The sequence below is a fragment of the Vulpes vulpes genome, chromosome 5, assembly GCF_048418805.1.
Source record: "Vulpes vulpes isolate BD-2025 chromosome 5, VulVul3, whole genome shotgun sequence".
In the NCBI taxonomy this organism is placed as follows: Eukaryota; Metazoa; Chordata; class Mammalia; order Carnivora; family Canidae; genus Vulpes; species Vulpes vulpes.
The window spans coordinates 35,369,012-35,393,372 of record NC_132784.1 but is presented as its reverse complement, the minus strand read 5'-3'; positions in this window follow the sequence as shown (position 1 = coordinate 35,393,372).

Sequence of the window (24,361 nt, the reverse complement as noted above, 5' to 3'; positions counted from 1 at the left end):
GTCCCTGACCACCCTCAGCATTTAACCACAAAGAGTCAGCTATTCCATCACCCATGTGACCATAGCACTTGCTTTATAATCATGTTATGGATGAATTGTGTCACTTCAAAAACTCATAGGTTCAAGTCCTACACCCAAGACCTCAGAATGTGACTGTATCTGGAGGCAAACTTTATAGAGATGATTAAGTTAAAAATAGGTCATTAAAGTGGACCCTCATCCAGTATGACCAATGCCCTTAGAAGAAGAAATTTGGACACAGACACACACACAAAGGGAAGAAAATGTGAAGCCACAAAGGAGAAGATGGCATCTACAAACCAAGAGAAGCCTCAGAAGAAACCAACACTGCCAACACTTTGACCTTGGATTGCCAGCCTCCAGAACCAGGGTGGTTGTGTAAGCCACCCAGTCTGTGCCCCCTTGTTACTGCAGTCCTAGCAAACATATACAGCGATTTTCCCTACTAGAGAGTGAAGTCCTTGCTTGCTGGTTCTCATTCATCTCTGTAATTTCTAGGGCTTTGCCCAGGTCCTGGTCATTTTAAATGCTCTGCGAGTGCACATCACTGAAAGGAGGAAAGGATAGGAGGGAGCAGGGAAGGAAAGCGGACTAAGACCTGAGCCCTGGGAATTACGACTTTATAGCCGTCTTCTGAATTTTTTAAGCTATGTTCCGCTCATGCCAAAAAGAATCACTTGGCAATTTATGTTATTTTTCCTTTCCTCTGGCTTGTACCATGCTTACGTAAATCATGGGTGAGTCAGAACATGTGGAAGGCTTACTGTGGGCAGAGGACTGTTGTAAGAAGTGCAAGGGGACAGTTACACCAGGGGTCTACCCAAGAGAAATGCAACCCACACTATATACACAATTTTTAATTTTCTAGTAGCCATATTCAAATATTTTAAAGAAATAAATTTAATTAATTTTAATATTATATGTTATTTAACTCAAAATACTTAAAACATTAACAGTTCAACATGTAACCAGTATTTTTAAAACATTAATGAGATGTTTTACATTCTTTTTTTTGTACTGTCTTCAAAATTAAAAAAAATTAAAATAAATAAATAAAATAAGTCTTCAAAATATGGTATGTACAGCAAATTCTGTACTGTGACTCTGACTAGCCACATTTCAAGTGTTAACTACTCACACATGGCTAGTGGCTACCACTTTGGACAGCACTAGAGAGTCAGCAGTTAGCAACACAGATTTTGGAATCAAGTGGACATGGATTTGCATCCTGATCCATCACTGACTAACAACCTCTTTGTGCTTCAGATTCTGGATCTCTAAAATGGGCGCTAATACCTCCTATGGCTAAGGTGAGGGTCTAATGAAGTAGCCCAAGTAAAGCTGTCAGCACAGTGTTGAACACAGCACCATCGTGGTCACCATGCGTCAGGCTCTATGCTATTTAATGTATATGATTAACACTCCATGAACTGCAGTGATCATTATTCTCAATGATTAGTGCTGAGGGGACAAATTTCTCCATCAGCCATCCATCCATCAGATGAATAATCTCTCTCCAGCTCTGTTTTTCAACTTATAAAATGGGAATAATGAATGCATCTACCACCAAAAATAAAAATGACCTCCCTATTTAAGCAATATATACCTCAAAATATTCATGTTAGTTTGGGCATCTTCAGCTTACACTAAACCATAGCAAAAAGACAAAAGTTAGAAACTTTTTCTTTGCATGTACTTTCTGATTAGCTCATTTCAATACACTCCTAAGAAGAGAAATCACTCCAGTCATTCAAACCCCTGAGCTGATGAGTCCTATGGTGCTCATTTTTTTCCTCCAAAATCTATCAGAATCTATCCAGCCACTATGTCTAAATTATGAGTGCATAAAAAGATACACCTTTTTTTGCGAGGTCTCATAACTCACCTTCACATAGCACAGGTGATAAATGCAAGCAGGAGGCTCCCTGTTAAAAAATGTGTAATAGATATATTACTGTATCTACTGTATATTTTCATTTTGGCATGCAGGAGCTCTCCTTCACCTTACAATAATAAATTATGTAACCTCGACCATAAAATAACTCTAAATAACAGGACACTAGATCATTGTAATGATATTCTGTGCTCTGTAACTATTTTCAATTTTAGATCTTGGAGCACTTCACAAATTAATTAGCTCTAGCATTATATGAGATCAGTTTTCCCCATATTTACTGAGATACACTTGACAAATAAAAATTATATATATTTAAGATGTACCTGATGCTTTGATATATCTATCTATTGTGAAATGATTATCACAATCAAGCTAGTTAATATATCCATCATCCTACACACCTTGGGGGTTTTGAGAGGGGTTGGTTTGTTTTTATGGTGAGAACACTTAAGTTCTCCTCTTTTCTGCAGATTTCACTTATATAATATGGTATTATTAAATATAGTCACCATGCTATACGTATGTCTCCAAAACTTACTCATCCCACATACCTGAAACTTTGTATCCTTCAACAAATATCTCCCTATTCCCCCTAAAGCCCCAGTTCCCGACAATCACTATTACTCTTTGCTTTTACAAATGTGACCATTTTAGATTCCACACATAAGTGAATTCATACATTATTTGTCTTTTTGTGCCTGGCTTATTAACTTAACATAACGCACTCTAGGTTCATCCATGTTGTCACAAATGACAAGATCTTCTTTTATAAGGCTGGGTAATATTTGTATGTGTGTGTGTGTGTGTGTGTGTGTGTGTGTGTGTGTGTAGCACATTTTTAAAAATCTATTCAGCTGTTGATAGATACTGAGGTTATTTCCATATCTTGGCTATTGTGCCTTAAATATAAAATGAGTCTCTCGTAGATATTGTTGTGTCTTGTTTTGTTATTCATTCAGTCACTCTATCTTTTAATTGAAGAATTTAATCCATTTACATTTAAAGTAATTATTGATATTCCCTTTCACTATTTTTTATATTCTCCAAATGAATGAGACCATATAATGTTTAAAGGGGAAAGGAGAAAAAATAAGTGGGAAATATCAGAAAGAGAGACAGAACATGAAAGACTTCTAACTCTGGGAAACGAACTAGGGGCAGTGGAAGGGGAGATAGGCAGGGGGTGGGGGTGACTGGGTGACGGGCACTGAGGGGGGCACTAGACGGGATGAGCACTGGGTGTTATTCTATATGTTGGCAAATTGAACACCAATAAAAAATAAATTTATAAAAAAAAAAGTAACTATTGATAGGTAAGGATTTACCCTTCCCATTTTGTTAATTACTTTCTGACTCTTTTGTAATTCCTGTATTCCTTTCTTCCTCTCCCTGTTTTCTTTGTGATTTGATTATTTTTTTTTTTTGTAGTGATATACTCTGATTCCTTTCTCTTTATATTTTGGGTATCTTCTAAAGCTCTTTTCCTTCTGATTACCATAAGACTTACATAAAACATCTTATAACACTCTTGTAAGCTGATAACTCCATTGCATGCAAAAATTCTACACTTTTCCTACTCCTGCCCCCTCTATTTTCTGCTATTGTTGACACAATTTGCATCTTTTTATACTGGGTATCCATTAACAATTATTGTATCTATAGATACTTTTCTTTTTTTAAGTAAGCTCTCTACACACATGGGGCTTGAATTCATGACCCTGAGATCGAGTCACATGCTGTACTGACTGAGCCAGCCACGTATCCCTTTAGCTACTTTTAATATTTCTGTTGTTTAACCTTTTAACTATAGTTAAAGGTGATTTATGCACCACCATTACAATATGAGATTATTCTGAAATTGACTAATATTTACCTTTCTCAGAAAGTTTTACACTTTCATGTTTTTATGTTACTAATTAGTGGGGGGGGGGGTTGTATGTTTTTTATTGGAGTTCAATTTGCCAACATATAGCATAACACCCAGTGCTCATCCCATCAAGTGCTCCCCTCAGTGCCCATCACCCAGTCACCCCATCACCCCGCCCACCTCTCCTTAGACTACCCCTTGTTCGTTTCCCAGAGTTAGGAGTCTCTCATGTTTTGTTTCCCTCTCTGATATTTCCCACTCATTTTCTCTCCTTTCCCCTATGATCCCTTTCACTATTTTTTATATTCCCCAAATGAGACCATATGATGATTGTCCTTATCCAATTGACTTACTTCACTCAGCAAAATACCCTCCAGTTCCCTCCATGTCAAAGTAAATGGTTGGTATTCGTCATTTGTAATGGCTGAGTAATATTCCATTGTATACATAGACCACAGCTTCTTTATCCATTCATCTTTCGATGGACACCAAGGCTCCTTCCACAGTTTGGCTGTTGTGGACATTGCTGCTATAAACATCGGGGTGCAAGTGTCCCAGTGTTTCCCTGCATCTGTATCTTTGGGGTAAATCCCCAGCAGTGCAATTGCTGAGTCGGAAGGCAGATATATTTTTAACTCCTGCACACAGTTTTCCAGAGTGGCTGCACCATTTCACATTCCCACCAACAGCACAAGAGGGTTCCCCTTTCTCCACATCCTCTCCAACATTTGTGGTTTCCCGTCTTGTTAATTTTCCCAATTCTCACTGGGGTGAGGTGGGATCTCATTGTGGTTTTGAGTTGTATTTCCCTGATGATCAGTGATGATGAGCATTTTTTCATGTGCTTGTTGGCCATGTCTAGGTCTTCCTCTGAGAAATTTCTGTTCATGTCTTTTGCCCATTTCATGATTGGATTGTTTGTTTCTTTGCTGTTGAGTTTAAGAAGTTCTTTATAGATCTTGGATACTAGCCCTTTATCTGATAGGTCATTTGCAAATACTTTCTCCCATCTGTAGGTTGTCTTGCAGTTTTGTTGACTGTTTCTTTTGCTGTGCAGAAACTTTTTATCTTGATGAAGTCCCAATTGTTCATTTTTGCTTTTGTTTCCCTCGCCTTCAAGGATGTATCTTGCAAGAAGTTGCTGTGGCCAAGTTCAAAAAGGGTGTTGCCTGTGTTCTCCTCTAGGATTTTGATAGAATCTTGTCTCACATTTAGATATTTCATCCATTTTGAGTTTATCTTTGTGTCTGGTGTAAGAGAGTGGTCTAGTTTCATTCTTCTGCATGTGGCTGTCCAATTTTCCCAGCACCATTTATTGAAGAGACTGTCCTTTTTCCAGTGGATAATCCTTCCTGCTTTGTTGAATATTAGTTGACCATAGAGTTGAGAGCCCATTTCTGGGTTGTCTATTCTGTTCCATTGATCTATATGTCTGTTTTTGTGCCAGTACCACATAATTAGTGTTGTTGTTTTTTTTTTTTAATTTCAACTCAAACTCCTTTTAGCATTTCTTGTAAGGCAGGTCTAGTGGTGAAGAACTCTCTCAAATTTTGTTTGTCTGAAAGAGTCTCTCTTTTCATTTCTAAAGGATAGGACATAGGGAAAGCCACACCTTCTGAAGTGGGTGCCATCATGGTCCCCAGTGCCCTACCATGCAGAAAACCCCATCAACCTTCACCACTGAGAATCTCAACAGCTCTTACAGCTGACACAGATCTTCCACAGCTTTTACCATGGAGGACACCATAGTGTTTGCCAACATGGACACTAACAACATACTCCACAGAGAACCCTACTAGTTTTTACCACTGAGGAAACCCATCACAGTCACTAGGGACACTCCCACCCCACCCTGTAGCTTTCACCACTGAGAGTGCCACAGTTTTCATCTTTGTGAACTACAGCTACCTGAGTCATCACCCATCCCCTCCCTCATGCCAGGTCACACCTCCCAATGCTCTGGCCATGGGATCCAGTACAGCCACTGTGTGGGTGTCCACAACCTGTCCTGACCCCTGCTGCCACAGAAATGCTCACTTTCAGCCTCCACAATTATGCACACACATATCCATAGCCACCCTTAGCCTCTACTGCTGGGCCCCACCACAGCACACCACATACCTCCAGCCTCAGCACTGCCACAACCTGCACTGCCCCTACCTACCCACTCACCACTGGGTCCAGAGGCACTGCTGAGGACAGCCTCACTGCACCACAAACCCACCATAGCCTTTGTGATCAAGAACCATATAGATGTTGGCCATGTCTATGTCTTCCTCTGTGAGATTTCTCTTCATGTCTTTTGCCCATTTCATGTTTGGATTGTTTGTTTCTTTGCTGTTGAGTTTAAGAAGTTCTTTATAGATCTTGGGAACTAGCCCTTTATCTGATATGTCATTTGCAAATATCTTCTCCCATTCTTCTTATCTTGATGAAGTCCCAATTGTTCATTTTTGCTTTTGTTTCCCTCGCCTTCATGGATGTATCTTGCAAGAAGTTGCTGTGGCCAAGTTCAAAAAGGGTGTTGCCTATGTTCTCCTCTAGGATTTTGATGGAATCTTGTCTCACATTTGGATCTTTCATCCATTTTGAGTTTATCTTTGTGTATGGTGAAAGAGTGGTCTAGTTTCATTCTTCTGCATGTGGATGTCCAATTTTCCCAGCACCATTTATTGAAGAGACTGTCTTTCTTCCAACATGCACATGAGAAAATGCTCTGCATCACTTGCCATCAGGGAAATACAAATCAAAACTACAATGAGATACCACCTCACACCAGTGAGAATGGGGAAAATTAACAAGGCAGGAAACCACAAATGTTGGAGAGGATGCAGAGAAAAGGGAACCCTCTTACACTGTTGGTGGGAATGTGAACTGGTGCAGCCACCCTGGAAACTGTGTGGAGGTTCCTCAAAGAGTTAAAAATAGAGCTGCCCTACAACCCAGCAATTGCCCTGCTGGGGATTTACCCCAAAGATGCAGATGCAATGAAACGCCGGGACACCTGCACCCCAATGTTTATAGCAGCAATGTCCACAATAGCCAAACTGTGGAAGGAGCCTCGGTGTCCATCGAAAGATGAATGGATAAAGAAGATGTGGTTTATGTATACAATGGAATATTGCTCAGCCATTAGAAACGACAAATACCTACCATTTGCTTCAACGTCGATGGAACTGGAGGGTATTATGCTGAGTGAAGTAAGTCAATCGGAGAAGGACAAACATTATATGTTCTCATTCATTTGGGGAATATAAATAATAGTGAAAGGTAATATAAGGGAAGGGAGAAAAAATGTGTGGGAAATATGAGAAAGGGAGACAGAACATAAAGACTCCTAACTCTGGGAAACGAACTAGGAGTGGTGGAAGGGGAGGAGGGCGGGGGGGTGGGGGTGAATGGGTGATGGGCACTGAAGGGGGCACTTGATGGGATGAGCAGTGGGTGTTATTCTGTATGTTGGTAAATTGAACACCAATAAGTCCATCGGGCTCCCTGCATGGAGCCTGCTTCTCCCTCTGCCTGTGTCCCTGCCTCTCTCGCTCTCTGTGTCTCTCATGAATAAATAAATAAAGATTTATTTAAAAAAAAAGATCAGGTGTGGCTATACTTAAACAAAATAGACTCTAAGTCAAAAACTTTCAAGAGACAATGGTCATTATATAATGGTAAGAGGATCAATTCAACAAGAAGATAAAACAATTATAAATATATATGCATCCAACCTCAGAGCAGCTAAATATATAACACAAACACTGACAGATATGAAAAGAGAAATTGACAATAACCCTATAATAGTAGGAGACTTCAATACTCCCCTGTCAACAACAGACACAATATCCAGGCAGAAAATAAATAAGGACACTTGAACAACAATATAGACCAAATGGATCTAACAGACAGATTCAGAACTTTCCACCAAACAGTCGTTGAATACACATTCTTCTCAAACACATGCAGAACATTCTCCAGGATAAATCACATGTTAGGTCACAAAACAAGTCTTAATAAATTTAAGAACACTGAATTCATACCAAGTGTCTTCTCAGAACACAGTGAAATGAAACTAGAGCTCAATAACAGAAAACAAGAAAAATCACGAACACGTGGAAACTAAACAACACACTGTTGAACAACCATTGAGTAAAAGAAGAAACCAGAAGGAAATTTTAAAAACACTTGAGACAAAAATAAAAATACAACTTACCAAAACTAATGGGATGCAGCAAAAGCAGTACTAAGAAGGAATTTTATAGCAATAAATGTCTACACTGAAAAAGGAAGGAGATGTCAAATAAGCAGCCTAACTTATAACTCAGGAATTAGAAAAAGAACAAACGAAACTCAAAATTAACAGAAGAGAAATAATAAAGATTAGAGAAGAAATAGAAAATAGAAAAAATTAAAAATCAATAAAACTAAGACAAACAAAATCAACAAACCTTTAGCTAGAAAGAAAAAAAGGAGAGAAGACTCAAAATTAAGAAATGAAAGAGAAGACATTATAACGGGCAACATAGAAATAAAAAAAGATCGTATGTGATTGTTATGAACAATTATATGCTAAAAAATTGGATAGCCTGGGGAAAATGGATAAATATCTAGAAATATACAACCTACCAAGAATAATTCATGAAGAAATAGAACAGACCAATAAACAAGGAGATACAATCTGTAATCAAATACCTTTCAACAAAGAAAAGCCCAGGAACAGATGGTTTCACATCTGTTGATGAATTCACATCACTGTGAATTTTACCAACAAAGAACTAATACCAACCCTTCCTAAACTCTTCCAAAACACAGAAAAGGGAACATTTCCAAATACATTTTACAAGACCAGCATCACCCTGATTCCAAAGCCAGGCAAAAACATCAGAAAGCTATAGGTAATACCCCTGATGCACATAGATGTAAAAATCCTTAATAAAATACTGCAAATCAAATTCAACAGCACCATAAAAGGATTGTACACCATGACCAACTGGAATTTATTCCTGTAATGCAAGGATGGTTCAAAATATGAAATTCAATCAATGTGAATAAAAGAGAAAAACACATCCTCAATTCAACAGACGCAGAAAAGAGATTTGACAAAAGCCAACATTTTTACATGATGAAAAGAGGGAACATACCTCAGTAAAACAAAGGCCATAAATGAAAAACCCACAGCTAACATCATAATCAATGGGGAGAAACTGAAAGTTTTTCCTCTTCGTTCTGGAACAAGACAAGAATGTCTACTATCACTATTGCTATTCAACATAGTACTGGAAATCCCAGCCAGACCAATCAGGCAAGTAAAAGAAATAAAAGACATCCAAAAGTAGAAGTAATTTTTTGCAGATGACATGGTCGTACGTATAGAAAATTTGTTAAAACTAATAAATTCTATGAAGTTGAAGGACACAAATTTGACACATAAAAAGCAGTTAATGTCAGGCACCTGGGTGGCTCAGTCACTAGGTGACAACCTCTTGATTTCAGCTCAGGCCATGATCTCAGGGTCATGAAATTGAGTCCTACGTTGGGTTCACCCTGGACATGGAGACTGTTTGAGATTCTCTCTTTCCCTCTCCTGCTGCCCCCTAGCCCACGCCCATGCACACACTCTCTCAAAAAAAAAAAAAAATCAGTAATATTGCTATACACCAACAAACTATCTGAAACAGAAATTTAAAAAAAAAAATCTCAAAAAAAAATCTCACTTACATTAGCAACAAAAAGAATAAAATACTTAGGAATTAACTTAACCAAAGAGGTGAAAGACTTGTTTACTGAAAATTATAAAATACTGATGAAGGAAATTTAAAGAGCCACAAGTAAATGGAAAGACAGCCTATATCTATGGACTGGAAGAATTAATATTGTTAAAATGTCCATAACTCCCTGTTATCTGCAGTAATTCTGCAGTAATCTGCAGATTTAATGCAATCCCTATCAAAATCCCAAAGATGTGGTTTTTTTTACAGAAATAGAAAAACAATCCTAAAATTCATGTGGAACTACAAAAGACCTCAAATTTTCAAAGTGATCCTGAGCTAGAACAACAAAGCTAGAGGCATCACAATTTCTGATTTCAAATTACATTACAAAACTATAGTAATCGATAATATTATGGTACTGGCATAAAAACAAAAGTATAGACCACTGGGACAGAATAGAAAACCCAGAAATAAACTCATACATTGTCTGTCAACTGATCTTTGACAAGGGTGCCAAGAACATACAATGGGGAAAAAATAGTCTCCTCAACAAAGTGCTGGGAAAACTGGCAATGTACATGCAAAAGAATAAAATTGGACCCCTAACTCATACCATTACAAAAATCCACTCAAAATAAAATAAGGATGTAACACCTGAAACTGTAAAAGTCTTAGAAGAAAACATAGGAGAAAACCTTCTTGACCTTGACCTTGGCAATAATTTTTTAGATATAACATCAAAAACAGGCAACAGGGCACCTAGCTGACTCAGTCAGTAGAGCGTGAGACTTCTTACCTAGGTGTTGTGAGTTCAGGCACATGGTGCACATAGAGCCTACTAAAAAAAGAACAGAAAAAAAATTAAAATTAAAATTAAAAATATTAAAAAAGAACAGAAAAAGAAAAGCATAGACAACAAAGGCAAAAATAGACAAATGTGATTGAATCAAACTAAAAAGCTTCTTCACAGCAAAGGAAACTATCAACAAAGTGAAAAGGCAACCTCTGAATAGGAGAAAATATTTGCAAATCATATATCAAATAAAGGGCTGATAACCAAAATACCTAAGGAAATCATACATATACTTCAACACCGAAAACACAAATAACCCAGTTGAAAAATGGGGAAAAGATCTAAATAGACACACCTCAAAAGTATAAATTTAAATGGCTACTACTAGAGATGCTAAGCATTTCTAATCATCTGGGAAATGCTAATAAAAACCACAATAACGATATTATCTCACACTTGTTAGGATGGCTACTATCAATAAGACAAAGGGAAAAAATCAAACAAAGCATAACAAATGCCGGTGAAGAGAAAAGGGAGCTCTTGTACTCTGCTGGTGGGAACGTAAATTAGTACATCACTATGGAAAATAATATGAAGTTTCCTAAAAAAAATAAAAAATGGAACTACCCATTGGGTGCCCAGCAATGCCACTTCTGGCTGTAGATCCAAAGGAAACAAAGTCCATATCTCAAAGAACCATCTGCACTCCCATGCTCATGGCCACGTTATTCACAGTAGCAAAGATGCGCTAACAACCTAAATGTCCTTTAACAGACAAAGGAAAAAGGAAAATGTGGCCCCAAAGGAGCACATGCTGTGTGATTTTGTTCATATGAAAAATCCAGAACAGTCAAATCTATAGAGACATAGAGTAGATTAGTGGTTGTCTAGGGCCGTTGGAAAAAATTGGGATATGATTATTGATAGGAACAGTATTTCTTTTAGTGTGATGAAAACGTTCTAATATTATGAATATAGTAATAGTATGAATATAGTTCTAATAGTATGAATATAGTGAATTGTATGGTATGCCAATTATATCTCAATAAAAAACATTATTTACCAACAAAAAAATGAGGTTAAATGCAATAAGCGTTACTACCTCAAATGTGAATAAGAGCATAAAAACTAGTGAAATCTGAATGAAATCTGTAGTCTAGTTAATAGTAATATAATGATATTGGTTTCTCAGCTTTAACAAATGTACCATGGCGATGTACATCGGTAATGACGGGAGGAATCAGGAAAGAGCTATGTAAGAATTCTCTGTAAGATCTTCAAACTTGCGGTAAACCTAAAATTATTCCAAAATAAAAAGATTTTTTAAATGTTAAAGCAAAATACACACAGAGAAAGAGTGTTTCACTGCAATAACATTCAAATAGCATTTTAAAAAATGAGGAGATGCCTAGATGGCTTACTGGTTTCGTGATCAGCTGGGGTCCAGGGATCGAGTCCCACGTCGGGCTCCCTGCACAGAGCCTGCTTCTCTCTTTGCTTGTGTCCCTGCCTCTCTCTGTGTGTCTCTCATGAGTAAATAAATAAAATCTTTTTTTTAAATAGGAAACTACTATATATTTGTTTGAGGATACAAGTTCGAAATAGGATATGAAAATATTTATGGGCATAATAAACCCCAACATCAGGACAGTGCATATCTCTGAGCAGGAAAAGAGTGGACCAGACACTGGAAGACATTATTATACTTTCTTTTTAATTTAAAAAAAAAAATTAAAGCCAATAGGACAAAACATTAAGTGAAACCTTATGGGGTCACATTCAGGCATGAGTCATGTTATTCTTTCTATGCCTCGATATGTTTGAAATATTCTCTTTGAGACAGCATGAATCGGGCAACATGTGAGAAGAGCTCAGGCCTCAGCGCTAGTGCTCGTAGGGTGGGAAGGGATGACAAGCGGCTGCACGCGAGAAGGCCTGGGGAGGCACAGACACTACTGCCGCGAGTGGCTGCTTATTCACAAGGACACACAGATTCGAGATAGAGACTCCACTCTACAGTCAGGACACCCGCGGCCTGTGATCACACGCGCTCTGACCTTGGGCAAGTCGTCTAACCTTCCCCACCTCGGTTTCCTCCAGGGTCGACTCGGAAATGATAGCAGTGCCTTTCACACGGTGCGGGGAGGATCAAATGACATAATCCACGCAGAGTAGTGGCTCTGTCACCCAGGGGACACCTAGCACCACTGGAGATAGTTTCGATTGGGACCAGCTGGGGGGAGGCCTGTGAGCAGCCTCCAACACGCAGAGGCCAGGGAGGCTGAGGAACATCCTAGAAAGCAGAGGGCAGCCTCTCATAACAAAGGAACATCCGGCCCCAGGTCAGTCATGCCGAGGTGCAGGGACCCTGATGCAGAGCATCCCCCGGCACCTGGACTGCGTGGGAGCGGCCCGCGAGCTCCTCCTGGCCTACAGCTCGGCTCCTCCCTTGCTCTCTGCTGTCATTTTGTATTTCCACTTTGGAGCTGTGTTAAGAAACCCCAGAAAGGGCTCGGATGCCCATGGATAGAGAGGACGTTTGCCTTCAGAGATAAAGCCGTATCCTCGTCCAGCCTCCTCGGCCCAGCCCCAGAAACAGCCCTCGGACGGCCGCTCCGGGACAACAGCGGCCAACCATCCCTGGTCAGCCCCGGGCTGCCTTTAGAAGAAAACATTTTAAAAGGAAAGAAAAGCAAAGGCAAAGCGAACGGTAGGCAGACAAGCTCTGTGCCCCCTCCCAGGACCCACCATTTCAGCCGCTAAGCCAGTATATAGTGGGTCAATCAACAACCACCATGAGACGGCACCCGTGGGTTCCTAATCAGCTTGCCCCACTCTCTGTGAAGAGAGGCTCTTCTCTACAGAACAAGCAAATCTTACAAGCGAAGTGGCCACCTCCAAACACAAAGAGCATATGGCACCATAAATGAAAGCAAAGACCTTTATCATCCTCAGAGAATATTTCCCTCTCTTGTTCTGTAGCTTCTCTCACAAACCATAAGTAAATAAAATTGTTTTTTAAAACAGGGGGTGAGGGGGACTCCTGGGTGGCTCAGGGCGTGATCCTGGGGTCCCAGGATCAAGTCCCACGTCGGGCTCCCCGCAGGGAACCTGCTTCTCCCTCTGCCTGTGTCTCTGCCTCTCTCTCTGTGTCTCTCATGAATGAATAAATAAAATCTTTAAAACACACACACACACACACACACACACACACAGGGAGCATCCTGCAAGGCTTATACCTATGAATTTTGATTAGATAATTTCCTACCGGGGTCAAAAAGTATTCACGTGTACTGGATTCTAAAGACAAGCCGTGAGATCATGAGGTCACCTGAGCATCAGCAACGCTATTAATTCGGTAACAAAAACCCACATCCATTAGGATGACTACTCTTTGGAGAGAGAAAGAAAAAGAAAGAGGAAAGGAAGAAAAAGGAAAGGAGGGAGAAAGGAAGATAAACAGACAGATAAGGGTTAGCGAGAATGTAGAGAAATGGGAACCCGTGTGCACTAGTGGTGGGAATGTAAAGTATTGCAGCCACTGTGGAAACCAGAAGGGTAGTCGCTCAAAATATGAAAAATAGAATCGCCATGTGATTCACCAATACCAGGTATGGAACCGAAAGAATTAAAAGCAGGGACTCGAGCAGGTATTTGTACACCCGCGTTCAGAGCAGCATTATTAGCAGTAGCCAAAAGGGGAACACAACCCAAGTGTCCATCAAGGGATGAAGGAACAAGCAACTGTGGCATATGCACACAGTGGGGTGTTACTCGGCCTTAGAAAGAGAAGAAATTCTGACACACGCTACAGGAGAGATGAACCCCCAGGACGTTGGGCTGAACCAAATACAGCCAGACACGAAAAGACAAATACTATAGGATTCCGCTCATCGGAGGTAATTAGGGGGTCAAATTCATAGGGGCAGAAACCTCTAAAATGGCAGCTTGGGGGGCTGCGGGGAGAAGGAGCTGAATGGGGACCCAGGTCCACAGAGCGCGGAGTTCCACGGGTGGAGGGTGGCAATGGGTGCACCGGAACTGTACGCTTGAAAGGGTTAAGATGGTAGGTGTTCTGTTGAGGAGACTTTGCCACAATTAAAGATTTTTTTTTTTAATGCAGTCCCCCAAGAAGGGGCTAAATACCTATTAGTTGCCTGGAGGTGGGAGACAAAGAAATATTAGGGGTGAGTCTCTGCTTCTCCCAAAATAACACAAAATGTGGCTCAGCCCAAATCCCACACCGTCATCACTATCACCCACGGACAAAGCTCCCTCCACGCTCCTCATCACTCCCTTCAACTTCTGGGTTTCTTCATGCACAGGAAACCACCGCTTACTCCGTGTGTGTGAGTGTGTTTCTGCTGGGAGGCGGAGAGACACAGCCTGAACCACACACACCAGGCCTGTGTCCTTCAAAAGCACCACATCGCAGGGAAATGACACTGGACGGAATTACCCACCTCCCACCCCCACCCCCACTGCGCCTTCTTCAGCCCAGACACTGCGTTTATCAGCGAGCATGCAGGTGCACGCACACCCCTGTTTTCCAATTAACCTCTTAGCCCCTCCAAGTTAAGAGGTAAATTTATTTAGACTCAAAGTAGAAAATGATACGCCTGCTTAATTAGACAGTTTATCTGTTATCTTCATTAAGTTTATCTTTGTTGGAGAGAGCTATTAATGTAATCACTCCCAATCACAACCCAGCCGACTGCAATCCCTGCAGATACTTGGGCCCACCGGAGAAGAGGGAAAAATCGGTAAACCTACAACGACCAATCCTGCGTGAGGTCGGCTAGCCAAGAAGAGATAGGATTAGACTGAATTAGGCAGTAGCTGCATGAAGGCCCGTGGAGCTGCTGCTGGCCTTGTGGGGACAGGGAAACCCACTGGGCTTGGCTCGTGGGGGCTCGGGGGCTCTGTGTCGCGGCCTCGGGAGCCCGTGCCCCGCAGCTTGATCTCCAGGCTGCTGAGCACGGGAGACAGTACAGCAGAGCCCTCCTGGACCGCAGCCTGCACAGCTGGCAGGGCCCCAAGAGAACATCCTGGAAATGGGAAGGTGAGACCCGGAGACAGGCTGGGCACATGTAGTGGCAGAGCTGGGGTCAGAATTCAGGCCCCCAACCTTCACCCCGAAGCTCTGTCTACTGTACCACCAACACATCACACATTCTCCCATTGTCTTCAGAAGCATCCAGCATCATACAATCTGGCGCAAGTCAGGTAGGAACAGGCAGGTGGTTCAATCATTCCTCGACCATCTCCTTTGAGTTCACTCCCCTCAGTCCACCAGCAGGGACCATCTCTGCAGGAAGGCAGACACAGCTTTCTGCTTCCAGTGTCACCTTAAGAACCAGACTTCTCAGATGCAAGGACTTTCTTCTAAGAAAATAGGAACAAGAATTTATTGTCCTACTTTGATCAGGGGAAAGAAGGTTGTATGGACTTTGCCCTGCTTGGTGGTTAGATGCTAATGTGTGAGACAGGGAGCTCCCACGAGAGCCCTCATGCCCCATCATCACAGGGCTGAAGAAATGGGGAAGGGGCCACATGCTTCCCCATAACTCATGAGGCATCTCTGTGGGCATCAGGCAGGTAACTGATGGGAAACCAGGAGTGTCAGATAAACACATCCCACCACTTTCCACCCATCAGCACCAAGTAATTGCTTTTCTAGGCTTCATTTCAGAAGAGTCAATGTCTTAAGATAGTGAATAATTTGAGAAATCCACTATCCCAAGAATAGAAAAAGGGGCCTGCGTGCGTGTGTGCGCTCGCGCGCGCGTGTGTATATAAGAGAGAATGAGCAAGAGCGATAAAGGTGGCAGTTAAGATTCTAAAAAGCAAATGCTTAGAGCTAACTCACTGGCCCGAACCAAATGCTGGTAATCAAAGGGAATGCCATTAATGGGTGCTAAGCGCACGGAGTTAATCAGAAATGTGGAACTTAAGGTCTGTATAATAGCCTTCACTCACCACACATTTCATGCTGCATTTTCAATTACCCTTTAGGCAATTAACTGTGCAGCTTAAATGAAATGTGTGGAATTCGGGAGAGATTAAACCTAATACAATCTGCTAGCAAACCTTCAGCATTCAGAAGTTTAATGAGGTGATAATGGGGAAGAAACTGCCCTAACCCTTGCTAAACCGGGCTGCACCCAATCTATCATGCGTTGTCAAAGGCGTGCAGCAATCACAGAGCCACCCCATGCAGTGGATGAAAGTTCGGGACGCTTCATCTGGAAGCAGCTTTTTCTTGTCCCGTCTTCCGGCCCCCTCCAGATCTCCCAGACCCTCTCAGGAATGACAGGAAAATGTAACTCTCTCCACAAACCTTAACATTTGATTTTCTGGCTGTTTGGATTAAGCTTCTCATGAGATTATCTTTTCCTCTCCCAAATTGTTCAACATTCTCTTGACTTTTCTCTTCTAAATTAGCAAATACGTGCTCTCCATGGGGCAATTAATTTTTTAAAGTGGACCATTTGTGAGTTATCTTTAAGAAAAATAGCATAGAGTGCAGATGTCAGAGATGCAGCTTCTCTTCCAGCTCAGCCCATCGAACAAGCTGGATGATCTTGCCAAAGTCACTTAACTATATTTCCATCCAGCATTCATTCATGCAACAAATATTTACTCTACGCCTGCCATGGTACTACGCTGTGCCGGGTACCATCGGTAGGAAGGCATGAAGATGTATGGAACACGGCCTTGGCCCCCACGGAGATCAAAGTCCCCATGTGGATCTCAGTATCTGCTAGGTGCCCAAAGTTGAGCAAAAGTAAAGTGCAACAAGAATTCAGAGAGAAATCCCTTTGGCAGGAGCAGATCCCAAAAGACTGAGTGGAGCCAACCACATTCAGGTCAGACTTTGAAAGACAGGTGAGATTCAACAGACAGAAGAGAAGGTGAAAAATCAAGGGCAAAACCCGGAGTGGGGCAGTGTCATACAAATGTGTTCAGAGAGGAGAGGTCCAGTTCGGCCAGCTGGCAGAACAAAAATAGAGCAAAACTAACACATGAAAGCTTTTCAAGGCCAAGCTAAGGAGTTGAGAATTCGTCCTCCGTCTGGCCTCATGTTTCGGGTGGAATGACAAGCAAAGCAGAGGATAGAGCTGGAGACTAGTTTACAGGCTAATGAACTAGATCAAATGCAAGCTAATAAGACATGAGCTAGCATGAGGGCAATGGAAGCGAAACAAGTGGATCAAAGCAAGAAATATAACAAAAGAAATTTCTTCTCAATTCCGAGGCCCACCTTGAGGATAGGGAGGATATTAAAGATGCCTGAGGTTTCCGGGAAGGTACTGAGGTTAATAATGGTAAGAATATTAAGAGTTGAGGCTGGTTGGACAGGAACGTTTTTGTGTTGCTGTTGTTTGTTTTAGAGTTTTTGAGATTTAGGCGTTGACCAAGTCTCCAGGGGGATGCCAACAAGAATTTAAATGAAGGACTTTACTTTGAGAGAAATCGGAGCCCCCAGTTCATTTGTAGATTGAAGGTTTAGACAAGATCAGTAAATTCCCCATACTGGATGCGTATCCTGTATTAGAATCTCCTGGAACTTTCTGAAAGAACAGAGGTCCAGGTCATATCCCAGACGAATTAAGGCATAATCCTAGACGCGGGATCTTGGTGGGCAACCACCAGAGGGATGGTGCCCTCATGGTAACTTCCAGCCCTTTGATGCTTCCGGTTTCTCACCTTTTTCTGAACGAGACTATGGGGGGATGGGGAAGGAAGCTCAATAACTTTGATCAACTCAGATCAACAAAAATTTACCTCGAGAATTCTCAACAGAGAGAAACACTTCACTAAGTATTCCCAAGCAAAGGCTGGCTTCTTTGTTCTTTAGCCCCCACTGGCAGCATTTTCGAGTCCCCCCCACCCACTTCCACCACCACCACCAAGAGAGAGCTACAAAGAGTTAAAAAGAAAGAAACCTAAGGAAGTCAGTGGGTTGGGAGGAAGGACAGGGAAGGGACCCAGGTTGGGGAAGGTTGACCAGAAGTCTGGAATCCTGAGTCACTACGATTTGGGGGAACTTGGGACCTACATTGACTGGACGTGATCATTCCCACAGGAGAGCCTTGCAAAGGATCCCACACACATTCTTTATTCCTTGTGGCTTGGAAATATCTTTTCATCCATTTTCTCATTAGATCACACAACCACCCTGTGCACTAGACAAACTGGCGTTATTAAGACTTTTTATGAGTGCAGAAACAGGTCTGGAGTTGGAAGTAGCTCTTGCCTCAAGTATTCCAGCTAGCAAGGCCAGGATTAGAAAGGACACAGTCCTCAGGCCACAACTCTGCCCACCGCATCCTGCTGCCTCTAGAGATGGGTGCTCCAGGGAATCTAATGGCGGCGTGGGTGAAGAATCAGGGACAAAAACTTCTTTTAAAGAAAAAAAAAAACTTCTTAATTAAGCATCCACTTGGTCAGCTTATAAACCCTGTCATCCACCAAGCTTTGAACTAGAACTCAAAGAATGAAGCAAGACTGGCTAGTTTTCATCTTTTTCCCTGGATCTCTTCTCTTCTTTCCTCTATCTAGTGGCAGAGGTGTCTAAGAGCAGTGAACCTGGTACAGAGCAAGAAGATAGAGAAGCAAGCACGATGTGTCCTCCAGAAGCTGGGTAACCACAACTATTCACCAGGATTACGGAGCAAACGCGAATTCGACGCTGATATCTTCCACCGTACGATTCCTTTGGGCACGTGACAGGTACTCAAATATTTCCTGAACAAGAAGTGGGGATTCTATGCTGGGGACCTCACACCACCTTGTCAGCACAACTTTGCTTGGACCAAAGCGACACAAAATACTGCACATTGCATTCCGTTTACACCCATTAACACGCCAAATGCAAGCTGATAGAGACTCCCCAAACCAGAGAGAATCCTATGGCCCAAACCACTCTCACAGGCCTCAGTGGGTTTCAAGGAATAGAAATTCACTCAAGCTAAAAAGACTGTGTTGTAGGATACACAGAAACTCCTGCACTGCAAGCAGACCTTGGGCCACCTCTTGGCACCCATGTGCTCTCTCGGAGCTCTTTCTCTTCTCCATTTCTCTTTGAGGGATCCCTCCACTTTACAACCCTAGTCTAACTCTACTAGACCTTACAAGACTACTTTGCTGTCTGTCTCTGATGTCAAATTCTCAAAAGAGAGAATTGGGTGCTGGCCAGCTAGTGGGTTGACTGGACTTTGGTCAAGTGTTCCCCACAAGTCCAATCAGGAGACAGGAGGGTGCATGGTGGAAACAAGGCCCCCAAGGCCCCACCCCTCCTGTGACTGAAGCTATTGGTGAGGGGGAAGTAGTTTCCCGAAAAGGCAGCGATGGGTAGAATAAGCATCCTAAACATATCTATTATGGTCATTATCCTATATAATTATACTAAGAAGTTGTTTTAGCTGCATTAGCTAAAATAAGACCGCATTTACGGGCCCCTATACCTCTAGGAATCTTCTCACTGAGCATGAGTCTTACGTCGTATTTTTCAATACAGTTAGGAGATGGGCCACTTTCTAAAGCTATTACGTGGGGACGCCTGGGGGGCTCAGTGGTTGAGCTTCTGCCTCTGGCCCAGGGCGTGATCCCAGAGCCCAGTATCAAGTCCCACATCAGGCTTCCTGCGTGGAGTCTGCTTCTCCTCCTGCCTATGTCTCTGCCTCTCTCTCTCTGTGTCTCTCATGAATAAATAAATAAATCTTTTTAAAAAATCTTTAAAAAATAAAATAAAATAAAGCTATTACATGTTTCAAGTGCATTGGACCTTGAGGGTTGATTACAGTAGATGGCTTTAATTTTCAACATTTTTCCTTTGAAATGAAATCTGTTTTGACTCACCATATTAATTAATGTAAGTGACATATAATCTGGATATTTGTTTTTCTGTCCAAAAACAGCTGTTTCTCTTAGCAACACAGTAAGAAGTGCCATTTCTGGAGAAGTACCCCTAAGCCTTGCCTAGCAAATATCCCAGTACCTCCCAAGTACCAGGCACCATGCTGGCCTAGGAATGACATCACTGCATCCTCCCAGCCACCCCTCCAAGGAAGATGTCATGATCTCCTCTAAGCAAACAAGGAGATTTTCAAGGAGTTTACACTTTAAAAAGAGCAGTTTAGTGTAGTGATTCAGTATGGGCCCACAATCCCTAGGACTGCGTCATTTCAGACAAGTAGTTAACATCTCTGTGCCTCAGTTTCCTAATCTGTAACACAGCAGTAACCTTAGTCCCTATCTTATAGGCTGGCTAGAAGACTTGAACAAGCCAACAAATGAAAAGCACTTAGAAGAGAGCCTGGAGTGTAGGAAAGGTTCCAAAGTGCCACCAGTTATTATTATTAGAATATAGTTTAGAACAACACACACAAAATAATCGGATCTTAAGACACCACGTATCTAAGTGCTAAGGTGAGTGTCACATTTCAAGGAGCGGGAAATGGGTGGGAGGTGAGCGCCTAGAGGGTGGAGACTTGAGCTAAGGTGAGTGGTAAAGGATGGAGGAGATACGGGTGGGTGGGGAGGGACTTGCCCTGAAGTCACTGGGGTGCAACACCGGGACGGAGGCGAGGAAGGGCTCACCAGAACCAGCTGCCCTCTGGCGATTTATGTCTGTGCCCAGGAAGGAGAGCAGCACAATGAGTGGATGGGTAGGACGAGGCCAGACGGGCAGTCCAAACAGGATGTGCGGCTCCCTGGGAGCCCATGTAAGCTCACCACTAGAGGAGGGGCTGGCTGATGACGGTAGGGGGGGAAGCAGGGTCCAGTAGTGACCAGAGCAATGGGAAACAGCCCTCCTGCCCCTGGCATGGCTCCGTGGGCCACGTGGACAAGACCGCGCAAACCCAAAGGCAATGCCTCCTCGCTCCCGACACAGACCGGTCGGCTCTCCTCTCCAGGCCTCAGTTTTCCCATCTGTAAAATGTGGAAATTGGGACTGAGCCTGGGTTGGACAGCAAGCTCTGGGCCTTCTCTCTCCCCGGCCTCGGAATACACCTTGGAACAGGTAGAAAGCACAGCTCATGTTTACAAAGCCCTTAGTCGGAAGACTCTAGAGGTCCAGTGACCTTCTCTCCTCCACACCTGCCATCACTTCTGCAAATGCCACGTATGTGCCAGGAGTCCCGGCTCCTCCACTTAGCAACCCGAGTAATGTGTGCGTGTGTCCTGGAGGTCCTGAGCCTCGGCACTGCCGACCACAGAGGTGTGAGCACACCTGGGCTGCTCGTCACGGGGGGCTCAGTGAGGCTGAGTGAGGCTGAGCGAGGCCGGAGCTCCGTGAGCACGAGGCACCCGGTGCAACATGTGGGCCCCGGTGTGTCGCGACAGGCCCTGAAGGTGCGGTCATGTGTCCCGGGCTCGGGTTCCTCCGCTAGCACAGGCCCAGTGGTCGTGAGCAAAACACTTGGACAGCCCAGTTCCCTTGCCTGGGAAATGGGGAGAAGACGCAGATTGGGAGCCGCTCGACAGCTCCGGGGGCAGCGACCTCGCTCGTTCAGATGAACGCAGCGTCGAGGTGAAACTTCAGTGGTATTAGTTCTTTAAAAATTCAAGTTGGAAAAAAAATATCTGAATGATATTCAGGAGGAATCCTGGAACGCAATTACTAAGCCTTCAAAAACGCTGCTAGGAAAGACGCACGTGACTCAGGGGTCGGAGCCTTGCAGGGCAGGTGACGTGGCACCTGCTCAGCTGAGTGCGGGCTGGCCCGGCCCTGGGAGCCGCGTGGCCCGGGGGACCCTGAGGCCTGGGGCCCGCCGCCGGGCCCTGTGGGGAGGCCTGGACAAGCCAGGGCGGCCTCAGGGGAAGCACCAGCACCCACAAACGGTCGCCCCGGCTGGCTGGGTGAGCGGACCGGGCGCTGAGCAACGACAGCCGGCAGCCTGGCCCGGGGGGGAGCAGCACAGGTGGCCGGCCAGGGACCCTGTGCCACACGCTGGCACCCTCCGGAGGCTGGGTCACTTGCCAGGCCCCGGCACTCGAAGCTTTCGGCCTGTCCGGGGGCTCACGCAGGCCCCGTTGCCCGAAGACCCCCGTGCCCGGGAGGGCACCCACCTGCATGCAGGCCATCAGAGCCCCCTCCACAGGGAGAACGGCACCAGCGGCAAGTGCAATCCTTAGGCAAACATGTTCTTCCGGGAGAACTTTTTAGCTCGGACTGAAGTGGCTCAAGTCTCTTAAAATAAGAATGTAATAGGGCAGCCCGGGTGACCCAGCGGTTTGGCACCTGCCTTCGGCCCAGGGCGTGACTCCGAGGTCCCGGGATCGAGTCCCACGTCGGGCTCCCTGCATGGGGCCTGCTCCTCCCTCTGCCTGGGTCTCTGCCTCTCTCTCTGTGTCTCTCTGTCTGATTCTCATGAATAAATAAAAATAAAAAAATATAAATAAGAGCGTAATGAAGGCCATACAAGGAGGACAGCTCTTCTCGGTAAATCTCCCTGAAGCCAGAGGAAGTATTTTTTTCTTCTCCTTTGCTCCCAGGATTTCCAAGCTGCAGTCAGAATGTGAGGCATTCCAACGTTCACGAACACCAGTGAAAATGGGTGAGCTGTGTGTGCTGGCAAAGGGGCCTCTTCCTGGAAGACTTCCTCGGTCCAAGGGGACCTGCTTGCACAGGTGTCAAACGCCAACACTCCCCTCTGGCTGATTCCAGCGCTTTCAGTTACTTCTAACTCACCCACGTCAGCCGAGCACCTTGCTGGTCCGCGCAGCCCGGCCCTTAACACCCCTGGGTCCCTGGGTCCCAGCCGGGGAGGGGGCCCGAGTTCATAGACACGCTCTCACGGGACAAGCAGAGGCCCAGTGGGTGATTGTGCACCACGTCTGCACAAGGTGCCTCCACGAGAAGTGCTCCTCGTTAGCTCATCGTCCTCAATCCTTCGGTTTCTTGTGCCTGGATGTGCAGCCCGCCTCAGGAACGTCAAATAGTCCAGTGAGTTGTGGTTCCTAAGTAAACAGACCATCCTCACTTTGCTTCTGCAGAAAACGCCTGTCTTGGGCGTCCTACCAATCGACTCATAAGCGTTCTAAGGAGAAACTCTATCTTTTTGCCAAAGTACTCAGTGAAGAGGCACACGGACTTTCGCCCTCATGAAGCAGTTTATGGCGTTTTTATCCCCGACGGTTGCATCAAAAATCAGAGGGAGTTTTATTGTGATAAGAAATGTCAGAAAATCAGAAGGCCATGCCCACGAGAGCAGAGCAGCTAAGGGGGATCCGTGAGAGAACCTAGCAGGCCCTGCAGGATCGGGGTGTCGCCTTAGAGCCTTTGTCCCAGGCCCTTGCTGCTCAAAACACAGCCTCAGCCTCACGTGGGAGCTGGTTAGACACGCAGAGCCCCAGGCCCCCTGCGACCTGCTGAACCAGAATCTGCATTTAAAAAAGGCGGGGGGGGCAGCCTGGGTGGCTCAGCGGTTTAGCACCTGCCTTTGGTCCAGGACCTGATCCTGGGGTCCTGGGATCGAGTCCCGCATTGGGCTCCCTCCATGGAGCCTGCTTCTCCCTCTGCCCTGGGTCTCTGCCTCTCTCTCTCTCTCTCTCTCTCTCTCTCTGTCTCTTCTGAATAAATAAATAAAATTTTTGAAAAGAAAAAGCAAACAAGCAAGATCACTCTGTCTGTAGAGAAAGGATTGACCAGGGACAGGGCCCGGGATAGGAAGACCAGTTACAAAAATGGTGACTCATTCTTGGTAGAGCCAGATCAGGCTAAGCGTATTGAAGTTATAGACGGGGGACAGGTGCCGGCGGCGGCAGAGGAGAAATAGGAGGACTTAGAAGGGACTTCGTAACAGGGAAGCCACGGAGCGAGGATAATCATTAGGGCGAGAGTCCGGCATCCCAAGGAAGTGGCCGTACAGCCCTATAAGAAGGAGAAAGGGGTTTCAGAATGAACATAACACAACCTGAAGCTTGCCAGGGAGCCAGGCGTGGGGTGGAGGGGGGAGGTGGCCCTGAGCACCTGTTCCCAGCGGCCCATCAGCTGCCAAGGGGCCGGGGCTCATCCCTCTGCCCGTGCCCAGAGCCCAGCCCGGCACCTGGCACACAGCAAGCACCCA